The sequence below is a fragment of the Aethalodelphis obliquidens genome, unplaced genomic scaffold, assembly GCF_003676395.1.
Source record: "Aethalodelphis obliquidens isolate GAN/ISIS:26980383/991018 unplaced genomic scaffold, ASM367639v1 scaffold26, whole genome shotgun sequence".
Taxonomy (NCBI): domain Eukaryota; kingdom Metazoa; phylum Chordata; class Mammalia; order Artiodactyla; family Delphinidae; genus Aethalodelphis; species Aethalodelphis obliquidens.
In genome coordinates this window covers 14,359,023-14,375,389 of record NW_020837970.1, presented here as the reverse complement: position 1 = coordinate 14,375,389, position 16,367 = coordinate 14,359,023, and the positions used below count along the sequence as shown (strand labels likewise).

Here is a 16,367-nt window from a genome sequence, read left to right as displayed (position 1 = left end):
TCTGAATACATCCTCAGCAAGGGGATATATGACACTTTCAAAGAACACTAATAACAGCAGTAATTTACATTTTCTATTGAGCTTAATGGTTTACACAGTGATTCACTATGTAGTACCTTAAAATAACCCTCTGAGGTAATGCTGGTATAATTATACACTTTTTAGAGCCCAGAACCCTGAAGCATAGAGAAGTTAAGCAGTTTACCCAATGGCACGAGTCAGTAAGAGGCAGAACTAGACATTAAACCCAAGTCTTCTGGCTTCAGATCCCTTACAACATACTGTCACTGTGTGTGTGTGTCTGTGTGTCTTCTACAGCTCTCTGCTAAGCATGGTACAGAGCCACATAAAATGGGAGGTTTCCCTTTTATCTCAGTTATATATACAGATAAACTACATCCCTACATTTCATCAAAATAATCTCAAAACACATGGCTTAAGATATAAATTCATGTACAAAGTCACAGAGTTACAAGGCTCAAGTATGAGGTTCATCTTTTCCTAAAGCTGGCATTTCTCAATATTTTTTTAAAAAGCTACAGAACAGAGGCAAGCTCAAATGATCAGATACAGTGAAATAATTACAATTTAAATCAAACAATATGAATACATTCATTTATGAAAAACAGTAAGAGAATGTTTGCAGAAATAAAATACCATTACATCTCATCAAGACCTTTTGTATTGAAATGAAATGTGTATGCACGCACTGGAAGGAATGCACATTCTGACCAACTATTCAAAAACAATTTGCTTTATATAAAAATTTCAAAACAAACCAAATAACATAAACAAGCACTGTTATTACAAGTCCATATAGGTATAAAGAAACAAATTAGTTTGGAAGAACTAAAATCTTGCTCCAGAGAAGATTTTACATATTAGCCAAGATCCAATTGATCTTCCCCTCACCCAGTTAGTGTTAAGATGTAAGTGGGGTAAGGAAGATGTGAGGGAATGGAATTTAGCTTCTCAGGAATTCCCCATCCTTACATACCAAGTTGCTAAATAAATTTACCAGGCTCCCAATTTTTACTGGGTAATGACCTAGTAGTAAACATTGTTCATTCCTTTTATTTTTTAATTGAGATATAATTGACATGTAATATTATATTAGTTTCAGGTGTACAACATAATGATTCAATATTTGAATATACTATGAAATGATCACCACAGTAAGTCTAGTTAACACCCATCACCACACAGTTACAAAAATTGCTTATTTCATAAAACAAAAACAAAACATATATTTTACTATTATCAAAATGAAAACATCATTTTCTGTTGTTTTGGCATAAATATTCATTTTTAACACCTTTATTGAGGTATAATTATATATGGTAAAATTCACTTGTTTTAAGTGTACAATTCAAGATTTTTAGAAAATTTACAGAGTTGTGCAATCACTGACAAGTGTTTTTAAAGTGACTGACTTAAAGAAATCGTTCAGTTATTAAGAACCTACAAGTATTTGTAACTTTTCACATATAAAATGTTATAAAATCAGGCATGACTAAGAAAAAACATATATATCAACATTAATGTATATATCCATACATAAGACTGTTACAAAAAATTCATTCTGTTTCTCCTACTTGAGTGGACAAACGTTAAGCCAATTATGGAAGGTACACTTAGCCTTTATTTTATCAATTAATTGTAGAGAAATTCACATATATCTCATTTAAAGGAAAGGTAAGCGTATAAAAATCAGCAATTGTTCACTTTACCAAAGAGTATTTTAATCTGTATAAGTGTCTAAAGACTTTCTCTAAACACCAACCTCCCTAGTATATATAAATACTATTAAATTATAAAACTTAAATTATTAAAACATTTTTGTACTTTGTATAAAGTGATACACATTTTTAAAGTGGAACCCTTATATTATACTGGTTTTATAACAAATTACCAGTTACTTTACTACCTATGATAACATCAGACTTTTAAAATGTGAAACTACATGTCATGATTTGATTCATGATATATCTGAACTCATGTAATAAATTAATATATAAAAACTTACACTGTGTTTCTTCTCAGTGCAAGACAGAGAAGTTTGTTGGACTAAGCCAATTTGAAGTATGACTTGAAGGAATTTAGTAACTTTATTCCAGGTAATATAATATGTAACATTTAATAATGACATATTATTTTTCCTCTTGAATTATCATGGTCTCTTCCAATTTCAACATTATAAAATACTAGATATTAGGGCTCCCCTGGTGGTACAGTGGTTGAGAGTCTGCCTGCCGATGCAGGGGACACGGGTTCGTGCCCCGATCCGGGAGGATCCCACATGCCGCGGAGCGGCTGGACCCGTGAGCCATGGCCACTGAGCCTGCACGTTGGAGCCTGTGCTCCGCAACGGGAGAGGCCACAACGAGAGGCCCGCGTACCACAAAAAAAATAAAAAAATAAATAAAATAAAATACTAGATATTAGAATCACTAACTGAAGGCTGAAATGTAAAGATAAATAGTTGAATGCACACACAAGGATTCAAAAGTTGTAAAAAGAACAGTGATGTTACACTGGACAATGAGTACACCTGGATGTTTTAGACCAACAGGAGCGATAGGGAAATGATTAGCAAATAATCCAGTATATATACCATACTGGACAGTTTGGCAACTTAATTAGCTTGTCAAGAAAGCCGATCTCTTTTCCAAAAGAAGGGTCTCCTATTTCCACGTGAATTAAAAGCGGAGGCTTGATGATTTAATTATGATGCATGCTAATTCATCCGTGGAAGTTTGGGTTCGATTTCGAGCAATAAAGGTGCTGTGTGGTTTGGTTTACAGTGCAATGAGAGTACCAATTTAACACTTAATCATCAATGAGAAGTGGATGACAAAAGCAGTGCCAGGTATGAGTCCAGTGTGTCCCTTAACTTTGCAAATGGCATTCTACCCAGAGAAAAGGAATTTGTTTATTTTCAGTGGATACTGCATCTCAATTGCCTTGACCTCAATTGTCTTGATCTTTCTCAACACTGTAAAGTGATTAATGAAGTTTGAATGGAGGCTCTGGTTACACCAAAAGACAACTATACACCTCTGCATTATTTTAATTAACCGCTAACACTTCAAATTAGTTTGTTGCCACAGTAATTACCTGTTCCAGTGAGTGCATGGAGGGAGTATTTTTATAAGTTATTTTTAGCGCTGAGTCCTTGAGCGTTCCATTTTGTTTGTGACCAGCACAGGGCTTCTGGGAATAGTCCCAGCCCTTAAAATTGAGCACACAATATATATACACTTTAGGATTGTAAAAGCTAAGTAGCCTGGTATAAACTTTTTGAGTTTTTAAAATAAAAAGGAGACCAGTAAAAGAGAACATCTATACTTTCCACACTTCCTTACTTTCTACTTGGAACCACAGGTTCTATGTGATTGGACAAAAAAGTTGGTACCAACCTTTAATTTTGGTAGAGTACAAATTCAGATAATATATTGAGCAAATAGGTAATATAAAGAACTGTCTTATCTAATTCCTTCCTTTTGCAGTAGAAACATCTAAAAGCCAGGTTAAAAAACTTGTCCAAGCTTACACAGTTAGTCAATGGCAACGACAAGACTGGAACTGAGGCAGAACATATATATGCTAGGACCTAAAAAAGTATGTGGTAATGTTTAAGTGTTCTTAACTGCATTCTAGAACAGGGGAACTCATAATTCAAAACTTACAAAGGTGTTGACCTATTTCAATCAGGCTAAGACCATCACACTGAATCTTTCCAAGCAAGGAATCTTCTGCAATCACTGCCAATCTACCAGGGGAGGCAGAAGAGTGAGGTTTGTAACCTCTAAGTCACTGCCTGGGTTCTGATGCTAGCTCTGACACTTCTTCATGTGAACCTGGCCTGTTATTAAACCTCACCTTGTCTCAAGTGCCTCAAGTCTGAAAAGGGGAAATCAGTCCCTACGTTATAAACTTGTGAGGTTCAGTGAGATAAGGAAAGCACATAGGACAGGGCCTGGCACGCAGTAAGCGGGCATTACATGTTAGCTAGAAAGTTTTCAGGGTAGCTGGGTTTTTAAAAACCCACTAAAACAGGCTGAAAGGCAAGAGTTATCTCTGTGCTTTAAGACTCAGGCTATGTGCTCTACAAAGGAAGGCTAATAAAACTTTAACAATGAAGACTGGCAAAAAGCTGCAATATAGCACTTACTGTTAAGAAAAGCAAGTAGTGTTACATCATGGTGAACCAACTTTGAAAACAAAGAATTAGTCATCTGAAATGCTATGGCTATACCATGATTCAAATTCTAAAATTTCTTACCATGCTTATCTCTTGACCACTAGTTAACTTAATTACACTCAGGTGTGGTAAGTGCCACATTCCAGGTATGCATCTTAGCAGAAACACCATTGGACAGTAACTGTTGCTAAATGAGAAGCCTAATTTTTTATTCTCCTTGGATTAATAGGAAAATATAAGCTACCTTAAAACATCCACACAACTTCCTTTAATATACACCCTCATAGACTATAACATTTTGAGGCCTCTCCTAGCCTTCAGACTTTAGTATCTCTGTTATAACCCCCAGCACACTGCAGAAAAATTGTTTATATGTCTGTCTTCCATACTGGGCGGGGACACTACCATGTCTTAATCACCTTTGCATTCTTTATGCTTTGCACAAGTCCTGGCCCATGATATAGGTACTCCAAACTTAATAGATGTTTGATAAATGATTATTACTTCTGGATGAAAAAAGTTTATGTAATTCTTGAATAAAGCAGAAATGTATTTAATTAATGCATTTAATTAATTGAATGCATGTAGACATTCTACATGCATTCAATTAATTAATTCCATAACCTTATGAGTAGGAGCAGGAGGTATTCTTCCCTAGCTTTACTGTGATATAATTGACATACAACATGAGTAGAAGTTATTATCCTCCCCATTTTATGGGTAGATTTCTAAGTGCTGAATCAAAAGTCCTTACAAGGATTTCAGGATCTGGCCCTTGATTACCTCACTAATTTCTGCTTCTGCCAATCTCCCTTATCCACAATACTCACTCTGCTCCACCAAACATCTTTCTGCCTCAGGCCCTTTGCACCTACACTCAGCCTGGACCACTCTTCCTCCAATATCCACTTGGCTTGCTCTATCACTTCCTTCAGGTTCAATGTTACTTCTTTGACTATCTTACATAAAACAGTCCATTTTCTCTTTCTTTATTTTTATAGAATTCATCAACACCCTACACAATTTATTTATTGTTTGTCTCATACCACCAGAAAGCAAGCACTGTGAAAACAGGGACATTTTTTGTTGTTGTTCACTACTGTACCTCCAGTGCCTAACACTGTGCTGGGCACATTTTATAAATATTTGTGGAAAGAATGAATAAATTTCCTGAACTGCTATAGGTCTTTTTATTTTTTTAATGACAGTTTTGTTTTTCTAGGAAATTGTCATTTCCTGTTTTCAGATTTATTGTCGTAAAGTTATTCATTATATCTTTTTTTTTTTTTTTTTTGCGGTACGCGGGCCTCTCACTTTTGTGGCCCCTCCCGTTGCGGAGCACAGGCTCCGGATGCGCGGGCTCAGCGGCCATGGCTCACGGGCCCAGCCGCTCCACGGCATGTGGGATCTTCCCGGACTGGGGCACGAACCCATGTCCCCTGCATCGGCAGGCGGACTCCCAACCACTGCGCCACCAGGGAAGCCCATATCCTCTTACTTTTAAAGTCTCTGCCTAGAATTATGTCCCCTTTTAAAATTCTACTTTTATTATTTGTGTCTTCTCTCTGTTATACTTGAGCAATTTTTCCAAAAATCCCACTGCTGGTTTTCTTGAATTATTAATATTTCTTTAATTTTAATTTCATTAATTGTTTTCTTTAGTATTCCTTTCCTTCCACTTTCTTTGGGTTTAACCCCTTCCCTTTAAAAAAAATTATTGATTTAGATGTTAAACCTATTTATATCCAGTTTTTTTCTGACATATATACAAAAAACTATCCTTTAAGTAAGACTTGGACTGCAGCTCATGAGTTTTCATATATGGTATTTCTTTACTGTTCAGTTGTAAATATTTTTATCCCATTATGATGTGTTACATGACCAATAAATTATTCAGGTGTGTGCATTTTAATTTCCAAATGAATGAGAGGGTTAACATTATTATTTATTTCTAAACTAACTGTATAGTCAGAAAAAGTGACCTGTATGTTACAAATTTAATTGAGACTTGCTTTGTGCCCTAGTACATAATCAGTTCTTTAAGTTTTCTGTACCTGAAAATAATACATATCTTCAACATGACTGATAAAGAGTGCTCTATGATCATGTGATCAATTTGTTCACTATGATGCTAAACTCTTCTATATCTTTATTTAATTTTGGTCAAATTGATCTGTTGATTACTGAGACATATTCTACCACTATAACTGTGGATTTATCAAATTTTGTAATTCTGCTAAGTTTTTTGCTTTACATATTTTAAGGTTATGTTATTAGTTATATACAAGCTTAGGTCTATTATGTATTCACAGTCTTTCTCTTCTATCATCATATAGTAGTCCTTTCTATCTTCGTCCCTTAAAAAACCCCAGAAAACAAAAAAACACAAAACTTTCTGCCTTAAAGTCTGCTTTGTCTTATGTTAATGTAACCACAATAGCTTTCTACTGATTAGTTTTTGCCTGCTATCTTTTCCCCAACCTTTTCCTTTCAACCTTTCTCTGTCTTTACGTTTTAGGAATACATTCTAAAATAGTCAAAAATAGTAGATAGCTGTATTTTTTAAAGTTTCACTTGACCAATCTACTAACTGGCAGTATCAGTTGACATATTTAATATACTTATTAATATAGACTTATTTCTACCACCTTATTCATTTATTTTACACCTCTCTCCCTCTACTATATTGGATTATCCCTTTATTCCCTCTGTTTCGAAGTTATACATTCCATTCATTATCTTTCAGTTGTTACCCAAACGTTTTTAAATCATATCTGACTTAACAAAATATAAAGTTAATTGCTATCCCTATTCTTCTCTCAAACAATATAAAAATCTTAGAATGCTATAAGTCCAATCAGCTCTTCTCGTCTTGTATTATTTTGTCCAGTCTTTTTGTTTGACTGACTTCATTTTTATTTTATTTTATTTTTTTTGGCAGTACGCGGGCCTCTCACTGTTGTGGCCTCTCCCGTTGCGGAGCACAGGCTCCGGATGCGCAGGCCCAGCGGCCATGGCTCACGGGCCCATCCGCTCTGCGGCATGTGGGATCTTCCTGGACCGGGGCACGAACCCATGCCCCCTGCATCGGCAGGCGGACTCTCAACCACTCCGCCACCAGGGAAGCCCTGACTTCATTTTAAAGCCCCTAATCACTACAACTGTTGTTTTGTAGTCACATTTACCTAAATAGTCACTATTCTTTCTTTCATTTTATTCCTTTCTGGATTCAATTGGATTCAGTTTCTTTCTACCTAAAGCATTTCCCTCAGTTACAAACTAACTCTCCCTCCTTCCCTATCAAACTACCTTTTTTCTCTTTCCCTGTCTACACACATAGACACACATATATATTCTTTTATATTAACTTCTGAAGATGTATTTATTTTGCCCTCACTCTTGAATGATAGTTTAATTGAGACAATCATTTCCTTTTCATCTTTTGAGGATACCATTGTCTTTCAGCTTTCATTACTATTGTTTTAAGTCTGCTGTCCTCCATTTGCTGGCCAATAAATGCCACTGAAGGTTCTTGGACAGAAAAGTGATATGATCAAAATCCTAATTCTGGCTGCATATTACCACAATACTACTAGAAATGAGGAGAAACCAGAGAGAGCAAGGGGCACTTAGAAAGCTGTTAGTCTACATAAGAGGTGGTGATATGAACCTACGTAGTATTCACAGATATGGAAAAGGGGAAATAGATACAAAAGGTTTTGGCCAGAGATAATCTAGGAAACATGGGGATTAGGAAGCTGAATCTAAAATTTCAAGCTAAGATCATAGGAGAATTATAGTGTTTATTAACAGAAATAGAAGAATCTGACCTAGTTAGCCTTTGACTACATAATCCTGCACTTTTAAGCTCCATGAGGGCAGAGAGCTCACCCACTTCATTCAACAATGTGTATAAAGCATCTAGAACAATACTTAGCACACAGTATATACTCAATTATTTAGGAGTTCATAAATAAATGGGGCAGTCAGGAGAGAGGAGACAGGAAAAAGGAAACAAGAGGAACTAACAATTCCTGAGAGTCCACAGAATTATTCTAATCTCTGTATGATGTATGTAACATAAGCCACATTTCACAGATAATAATAGAAACAGACTCAGAGATATTAAGGTAATAAGAATTCATGAATGGCAGATACAGATTCAAATCTGGGTCTATTTCACTTCAACGCTTGCGTTCTTTCCAGTATAGACAGGGTATACACAAGGAAACATTTGAAATAAGTTTACTTCAGAATATTGTGAATGTTGAAGGTGAAATTCAGAACAAGAATGCATTAAAATTCCACCTACCATATTCCCTACCCTGTGGTTTCTGTGGCTGAATTTATCCATCGGCAGCAACTACTCTGATGCTTTATATGTCACATGTTGCTGTTATTATTTTTCTTTAAAACTGTTATGTAACGTCACTAGTGTGTGCTTTAACTATACTGTAAACTCTAATTACTAAACTATATTGCAAATTCTTAATATAGGGTCTGTGTCTTATCCTATTTTATAGTAAGTTTCAAGGTCAAAGTCAAGGTTCATTCTCTTCATTGCTGTGTCCCCAACTTCTACCATGGTATATGACATACTCTCCTCTTAGTTTATGTATTTAATAAATAATGCATGTCTCCAACTGCCAAGCACTATGGGGGGTATTGCAGCTGAAATAGAGAACAAACCAGACAAGGTTCCTGCTTTCCTGAAGCTTACTTTCTGATGGGGGAAGAATGACAATAATCAAATAAATATAAAATATGTCAGGTAGTAGAAGTGCAACAAAAAAGACTAAAGGTAGGGATATAGAGTGATCAAGATTAGGGGCATTTTTTTTAATACTATGAGTGGGAGGAGTTAGGGAATGCCCCTCTCATTAGGTTATATTTGAGCAGTAAAGGAACATACCCTTTAGATAGCTGGAAAAAGAGGACTTCGGGCAGAGGAAATGTTAAATTCAAAGGCTCTAAGGTGCAAGTGTGTGTTTGATATGTGCGTGGAAGTGGAATAAGCAAGAGGGCTAGTTGTGGGAGACAAGGTCAGAAAGGTAATGGAAAGACGGACTGTGTAATACCACTGAGGCCATGGTGAGGACTTTGGCTATCATTTTGAATGATACAAAAAGCCATAGGGTCAGGGGGAGAGCTTATATTTTAGAAAGATCATCTTGGCTATCGGGTGGAGAGAACTCCTTGTAGGAAAGCAAGGACAGAAACTAGGAAACTAGTTGGGAGGCTACTGCAATAATCCTAGCAAGAGATAACAGAGGCTTAGAATATAGTGGTAAGTCAGAGGTGGTCAGCTTGTTGAAATAGTTTTAAGGAAAAGCCAACAAGATTTGTGGGTCAATACGATGGATGGTCTGAGAGAAAAAGAAGGAAGAAGAATGACTGGAAAGTTTTTGTCATGAGCAACTTGTAGAACAGAGTTTCCATTTACAGATTAGAAAAACTGTAGAAGGAACAGGTTTCAGAGGAAACCAAGAGTTCAGGTTTGGGTAACTGTGAAATGCCTAAAAGACATTCAACTGGTAATTAGATATGAGTCAGAAGTTCAGGACAGAGGACAGGACTGGAGATATACTTTTGGGCTTCATCAGCATATAGATGATATACAAAGCCATGGAACTACAAAATCTCACTTAGGAATTAAATTAAATAGAGACGAGGTCTGAGGACTGAACCCGAACCACTCCAAATCCAGAAGTCAGGAAGATGAGAAGAAACGAGTAAAGGAGACGAGAAGGTACAGAGAGTAAGCCAGCAACAGAACCCAGAGAACAGTGCCCCTGAGGCCCTGAATGTTGGTGTTAACATCTCTCATACTGCCAAGTGCAGTACCTTGCCCCAAAGAACATGTGACTGATTTCAAAAGCAATATCTGGGGACAAATGCAATTAATCTTACAATTTTCTATTTGAAATTTTAAAGATGGGTCTAGTACAATACACACAAGGCTAGAGGTGTCCCTACCTTCATCTAAACCCTAATGAGAAGTTATTAAAAGATAGATCAGTCCAAAAAATAAACTGAATTCCTATAAGAATCTTTAAAAGTGAGTAAGGAAAAGAAAAAATTGAAAACAAAATGTAAAAAAGTCCTACATTCACACAGGACATAAGGGAGAAGCAACCTGTGTTCATATTCTAACATCTGGATCCCCACACAAATTTATGTCATGCATAAGATCAACTGCATCTGTATTTTACAATGTTTACTGAAATTATTTATGCTTAGAATCTCAAATTCTAGGAGAACCTAAAAAATATGAATCGGCCCAGCTGACTCCTGTTCACAAAATAAATAACCTAGAGCTGATCATATATTTTCTGATAAAGCTTGTACAATCTCACATAATTAAAGTAGGCATCTAATTTCTACCGTGCTATTCTGCATATTAACTTCTGAATACATTCTAATCAAATTATTTTCAATTATGAGGAGAAAGAATTTATAATAGGGACTATCTATGCTTCTCTAGTGATTGTGATAATTTAAGAATGGGGGGATGACCTATGACCCCACTGTAAATATTTCACACTTCAGTGTAACTGATAATATGATATGCGATAAATGTCAATTTGTTAGTAAAATGGTCACCAAAATGAGAAGGGAAATACGACCCCCCACACACACTTTTTTGCCTCTTGGAGCAAGGATCTCAAGAGTAATTGCGTGTATGATGACTTTTAATCATGATGGCAAAGCAAAAACACTGAAATAACAGCATTGCCATTGCCCTGTGAAGGGGGCAGGGCAATTCTTTCATACACCATGTGGAATAAATGCCACTGACTTAAGTTCCACTTCTCACATAGCATACTTCATAAAAGGTTAGTGAAAAGAGGGACACAATTACTCTGTGAATTATTTATAGAGCACTATCAAATGTTGGAATTTCTCCAAATGGACAGGAAACCTAACAAAACAATCCAGCCACTAAAATGGAGAAAGCAATAGTTAAGATTTGGCTTAAGAAATACATATATACACAATTAAAACAAAAATCTTTTGTTATTTTGTGAGATGTTTTTAAAACCCTGGATGTTGTCTTTTAATGCAATGACGTGCTTTCAGTAACCAAATGTAAACTAGCTATGGTTTTGAGAATGAAAATTTTGTTTTATTGCTTGATCTTTTTAGAGATTTGTTCTCTTGGTAGGTTTCTTTGGGGGAGGATTTTACCAATATGTCACATACTAAAATAGCCATCCACAGAAAAAAAATTCAAATAGTTTGAGGGAAATCAACACTGACAGTTGTTGCCTTCCATAATAGATAAACACATTAGCCAGGCTCTAGCTGTTAAAATAGGAAATCCAAAGTAAACAGCAGTTATAAAAAGCTTTTATATAAACTGTACTAGTTCAAATAGCAGTCTGTGCCAACCTTCCTTCTGTCTAAAAATCCATTACAGATGCTGACTACTGACTGTAAAATAATTTATGGTTAAGCAACAGGGCTCCCTAGACTGTTTAGTATCAAATCAAACATGTCATTAGGTCACAGATATTAACAACTCTTTCAAGATGCTGATCATACACAGGGCTCACAAATCAACCTGATGTATAATATGGGGAACCTGGCAGGGGTAGAAAGAGTTTTCTAATCAGAGAAAAGCTACCATAACTCTGTATCTTATGATTTCTTCTTCTTTCTATTTACTCTGGTTATACGCTCCTTCTTACTCCCACACCTGCCTCAAAGTTAACATGGTCATCACTGCCTCCATATTTCTTCCGTAAGTTGATATGGCCTGATTCAAGCCTTTAACATCAACTAGAGTAATGTCTTTTAATATATGGCCTAAGTATCTTTGAGATCAAGGAAGCTATAGTCATTGTGATCTCTTGATCAAAGCTTCTGAAAGAATGTAATGGGCAAAATGGAGAGGCAAGAGAAAGCCTAACGATGAAAATGAAAAACATGAGGCAATACATGTGGGGGAAAAAACAGGAGTATCGTGAGGATTAACTAGCTAGGAAACTTCTCTCCTGAAATGGCTTGATTACAGTATCATCTCTGCTCACAGTTTCTTGGTGGAAAGCTAACAATAAATCACTTTCCAAAATCAGATACAAAAATGACTATTTCAGAAAAACCCCTTCTACTAGTAATTAACATTTGATTATACTTTGTGGTTTATAAAAACTTTTTATATAAGGAAGCTATTTAATTTGCACAAAAATTTTTAAGGTAGATATTCTTATTATCCCCACTTTATAGATAAGGAAACCAAGGCTTGGTGAGGTTAACAACTGCTTCAAGATTCTTATCTCCTAAGCTCTGGAGTGGGATGTGGATTCAAGTCCTCTGAAGCCAAATCCAATGCATGTCCCAACAACCCTGTGTTATCATAAACTGACTGTTTCTAGATCCTCTAATTCCAGTTGTCTGCAAGGTTCTCTGGATATAGTCAGTTTTGGTTTTTAAAAAGCAATAGGGAAAATCGATTGAATGACTCACTTTTCAGAGTTGCATTAACTTTTTCAGGCCACTGGGGTACAATTTACTAAATTACCTCTCCTAGAACACTAAATAGTACCCTAGTGGGTCAAAGAGTAAATGCACCTCTGAAAAGTGAGCCATTTATCCCCTTCTTCCCTGTAGTACCAGATGTAATATGTCCCCTATGACAGAAATATTAACCCATTTCCATTAAAAACTCAAGAAATTGTCCAACACTAGAGAAAATGAGTATGGGGAAGTGTCCCTGGGAGAGGAAAACAAAACAAAACTCTCTTCTATAATCCTGCCCACAATACTGGTGAAAAGTCATCATGTACTTATAGGAAAATATTGGGTTTTCATTCACTGGAAAATGATTTTAATCAAGACCTTAAAACAGGATAAAAAAATATAAATTCAAAAGCTGATGGTTTTCAGCAGGGAGATGCACAGAACATCATGATGGCTGTACTGCAGTATTTAAAAAATAAAGCCCCAGCATTTCATCTTGCTTATGTAATAAGATACATATCACAAACGGCTGTTCTTTCACACATCTCGCTATACTAGAGGTTATCCCTTTGATGGAAAAAAATTCTCTTGGCTAGCAAGTAAGCACATTATTACTTTTAACCTCTATAAAGGGCAAAAGCCTCTGAATACATTTCTGAGTTGCCACAGGAATAGCTATTGAGTGATTTAACAGTTGCCAGATAACTTAATAAAGCCAAACTTTAAGTTTTCAGCACTGTTAGTCCCTAACTCTTCTGGAAGATGGTTATGCAATGAAAATAAGACAACTTTAATTTAAGAATCATCCAGCTTCTAATTAAACTGCCATAGGCAGCTGGTTGGATAAGTTTTAATCAGTTTCAATCACCTATTGATTGGTATACTGAAGCCTAAAAAATTAAAAGTAAAAGATGATTGGGGAATTGTCCCATCTCTGAACAACAGTAGAGGCCTCTGTAAATAACTCCTCTTTTAACCATCAGCTAAATGAACACTTCAATACTGCAGTACAAAGTCTTCTGCAAAATTACTTTAACTAACAAGCAGAAATTTATCAGCTTCAGCCAAAATCAATGCTGAAATCAATTTGAACACTGTTGTGTCTAAAGGGGCTCATTGGCAATTTAGGGAAATTACACCATGTAAATGCCTGTGCTTTAATTGAACAGTTTCATCAACTAGGCTGTGATTGCTGTCCATTCATTTATTTACTTTCACTGCAGATACCATTCTGCAAAGGAATGGCTTTTGTCAGGCAGGAGAGAGGCACTTTATCTTCATTTTGTGCACTTTTGTGCATAACAGACTTCATGAAACTGGCGTATCATGACTAGGGTCAAAACAAACCAGGAGCAACTTTTTCCTTTAACATAAAAACTGAACAACACTCAAACTACCATCATACCTTCCACCATCCAGGGACAGTCATCTTTAAACTCAGTAATACGGAAAAATCTGTGCCTCTATGTTTTGGACAACAGAGGAAAGTATTTGGATTCTAAACTCAATTCCACCATGGTATTCTTTTTGAGATATCTGTAGTGACTTCCAAAAACATATAAACTGTATTAGAACATTCTCTCCAAAAATTAAGCAACATTTTGTTTTACAACGTCCTTTGAGATTAGTCAAGAGGAGGTGCTATTCTCCAATCCATTCAGGAGAGTAAGGCTTAAAGAAGTCATATATTTTCAAAGTAAGATTAATGGGAGGAGAAAGGGAGAGGGGTCTGTGTGGGAGGAAAAAAACAGACTTGTTTACAAAGACCAGCAGCTGAAAACATCTACAAGATTCCAATGATGATTTAAATACACAGACAAAAGCACTCACAAAATCACGGGCAATGAAAAAACCCAAAGGTGTAATTTCTGGAGAATCATATGCTGTAGTGACTGAAGTCTTGAGATAGGCATTAATGTTTTTAACACTGAATTAATCAGTTAATTCAAAGATTACAAATTCCAGGGAAGGAGAGAAGAAAGAAGACAGCTGTTTGTTCATATGGGTCATTTGTAAGGTACATGTGCCTGATGCAAAAAATAAAAATACAAAATGCAACTGTAGTATATTTGCTAGAAAATGCCATCAGAAATTCTTAGGCTTGCACATAGTTTGCTTACCTTAGCTCCTTAGAATCAAAATGTAATTATTTACTAGTAAGGGCACTGGGAAAGGACCAAGAAATACGAAAGCATGAGTTTCAGTGGTGGTTCTATCCCTTGTCTTGCTTTGACTCCTTAGGGAAATCCCTTAATTTTGGTGTGTCAGTTTCATCATAGGTCAAATGAGGATGGTGATACCTACTCTACCCAGCTATATTCCAACGCTGCTGGGGATAACCCTTGGCATGCTATGGTGGCCCAGGTTGGAAACACAAACGCAGCCATACGATTCTGAGCAACCCCTGCATCCTGGGTGTATGAAGGAAGGGTCTTAAAACATTTTGCTAGGCTTCCAGGGAAGCAGGGAAACTTCTCATTTACCTCTTCAGTCAGTAACCCCACTATACTCTGCAACACTCACCAAGAATTACCTTTAAAAAAAAGTTAAAAGGAAGAAGAAACAAATGGTGTCCAGAAACTTAACTGAGTACACGTGTGTGTGGCAAAAAATCACTCTGTAAGTTTACCCAATATACCATTTTCTCTACCACTATAAAGTTTCATTGGCTATATTTTGTGTTGCTGAGACAATGTAAAAATATATTTTATTCATAGTTTTTAGATAACTTTTCAGAAAACTTAATTACGGTTTAATCAGAGCTTTATGTTTACTGACTAAGTGTATTGTTACATTTTGCTGTTATAGTTAGCAGTCGTAACAGAATCAGTATGTTTGAGAACGTTATACAATACATATTTTCCAAATACACTAAGCTTGTTAAAATGCTATATTGATTGTGCCCTAAAGCAAGTTCTAATTTTGTCTGAACATTTTTCATTTCATTATTTGAATTCACAAAACAAAAACCACGAACTCTTGCTTTGAGCAATAATACTGTACATTCCTTTTCTTTCTTTCTCTTATAATACTGACTAGGTAAAGTATGGAAATTTTAGGGTCAAGAGGATAACATAATACAAAGTCACACTTAAAAATCAAAGTAATGTTTAAAAAAACCTGATGCCTAATACCCACAGCCCAAGTCGCTATTGCTATTTCCCCCTCTAATTTAGTAACCTGCTCCTCCAATTCAGTTTTATTTCACAAATCAGAACCTAAACTTATTTCACTCCAGTAAGGCAGCAATTTAACAGGAACATGCTCTCTTATATCAAGGTAACCAACGACAGAGCAATGAAAAAAAATTGTGGCAGAAAGTTATACACAGTAAATGCCTTTTGGACTTTCCAGTGAATTATTTTCCAAAAAAAGCAATTTAAGTAAATACCCTAGATGCTATGGTATACAAATATTTGCTTGTGCTATATGCCAACCAAGAGCCTATAATTTTCTAACACATCAGATACTGTAAAATAGCTAAAAAAAAATTAATGTGCTATAAATCAAGAAAGGCACCACCTCCACTAGCACAACCATACAATTGATCTGGGGATTCAATTATTAAGTTCAAAGCTTTTGATGAGTAAAGACCCAAAGGATAGACCAAATAACAAGTTATGTTGCCATAATTCTGTCAGCCAAGTAATGGTTGCTTTAACATCTACTAAAAAGCATCTAAAATTAACAACTAGAGGTG

General features: G+C 35.9%; 1 protein-coding gene across 9 annotated transcripts in view; it reads right to left on the bottom strand.

The window, feature by feature from the left end:
- The window catches only part of MAP2K5 (mitogen-activated protein kinase kinase 5), a 266,567-nt gene that overhangs the window by 185,525 nt on the left and 64,675 nt on the right, over positions 1-16,367 (bottom strand). The window lies entirely within an intron of this gene.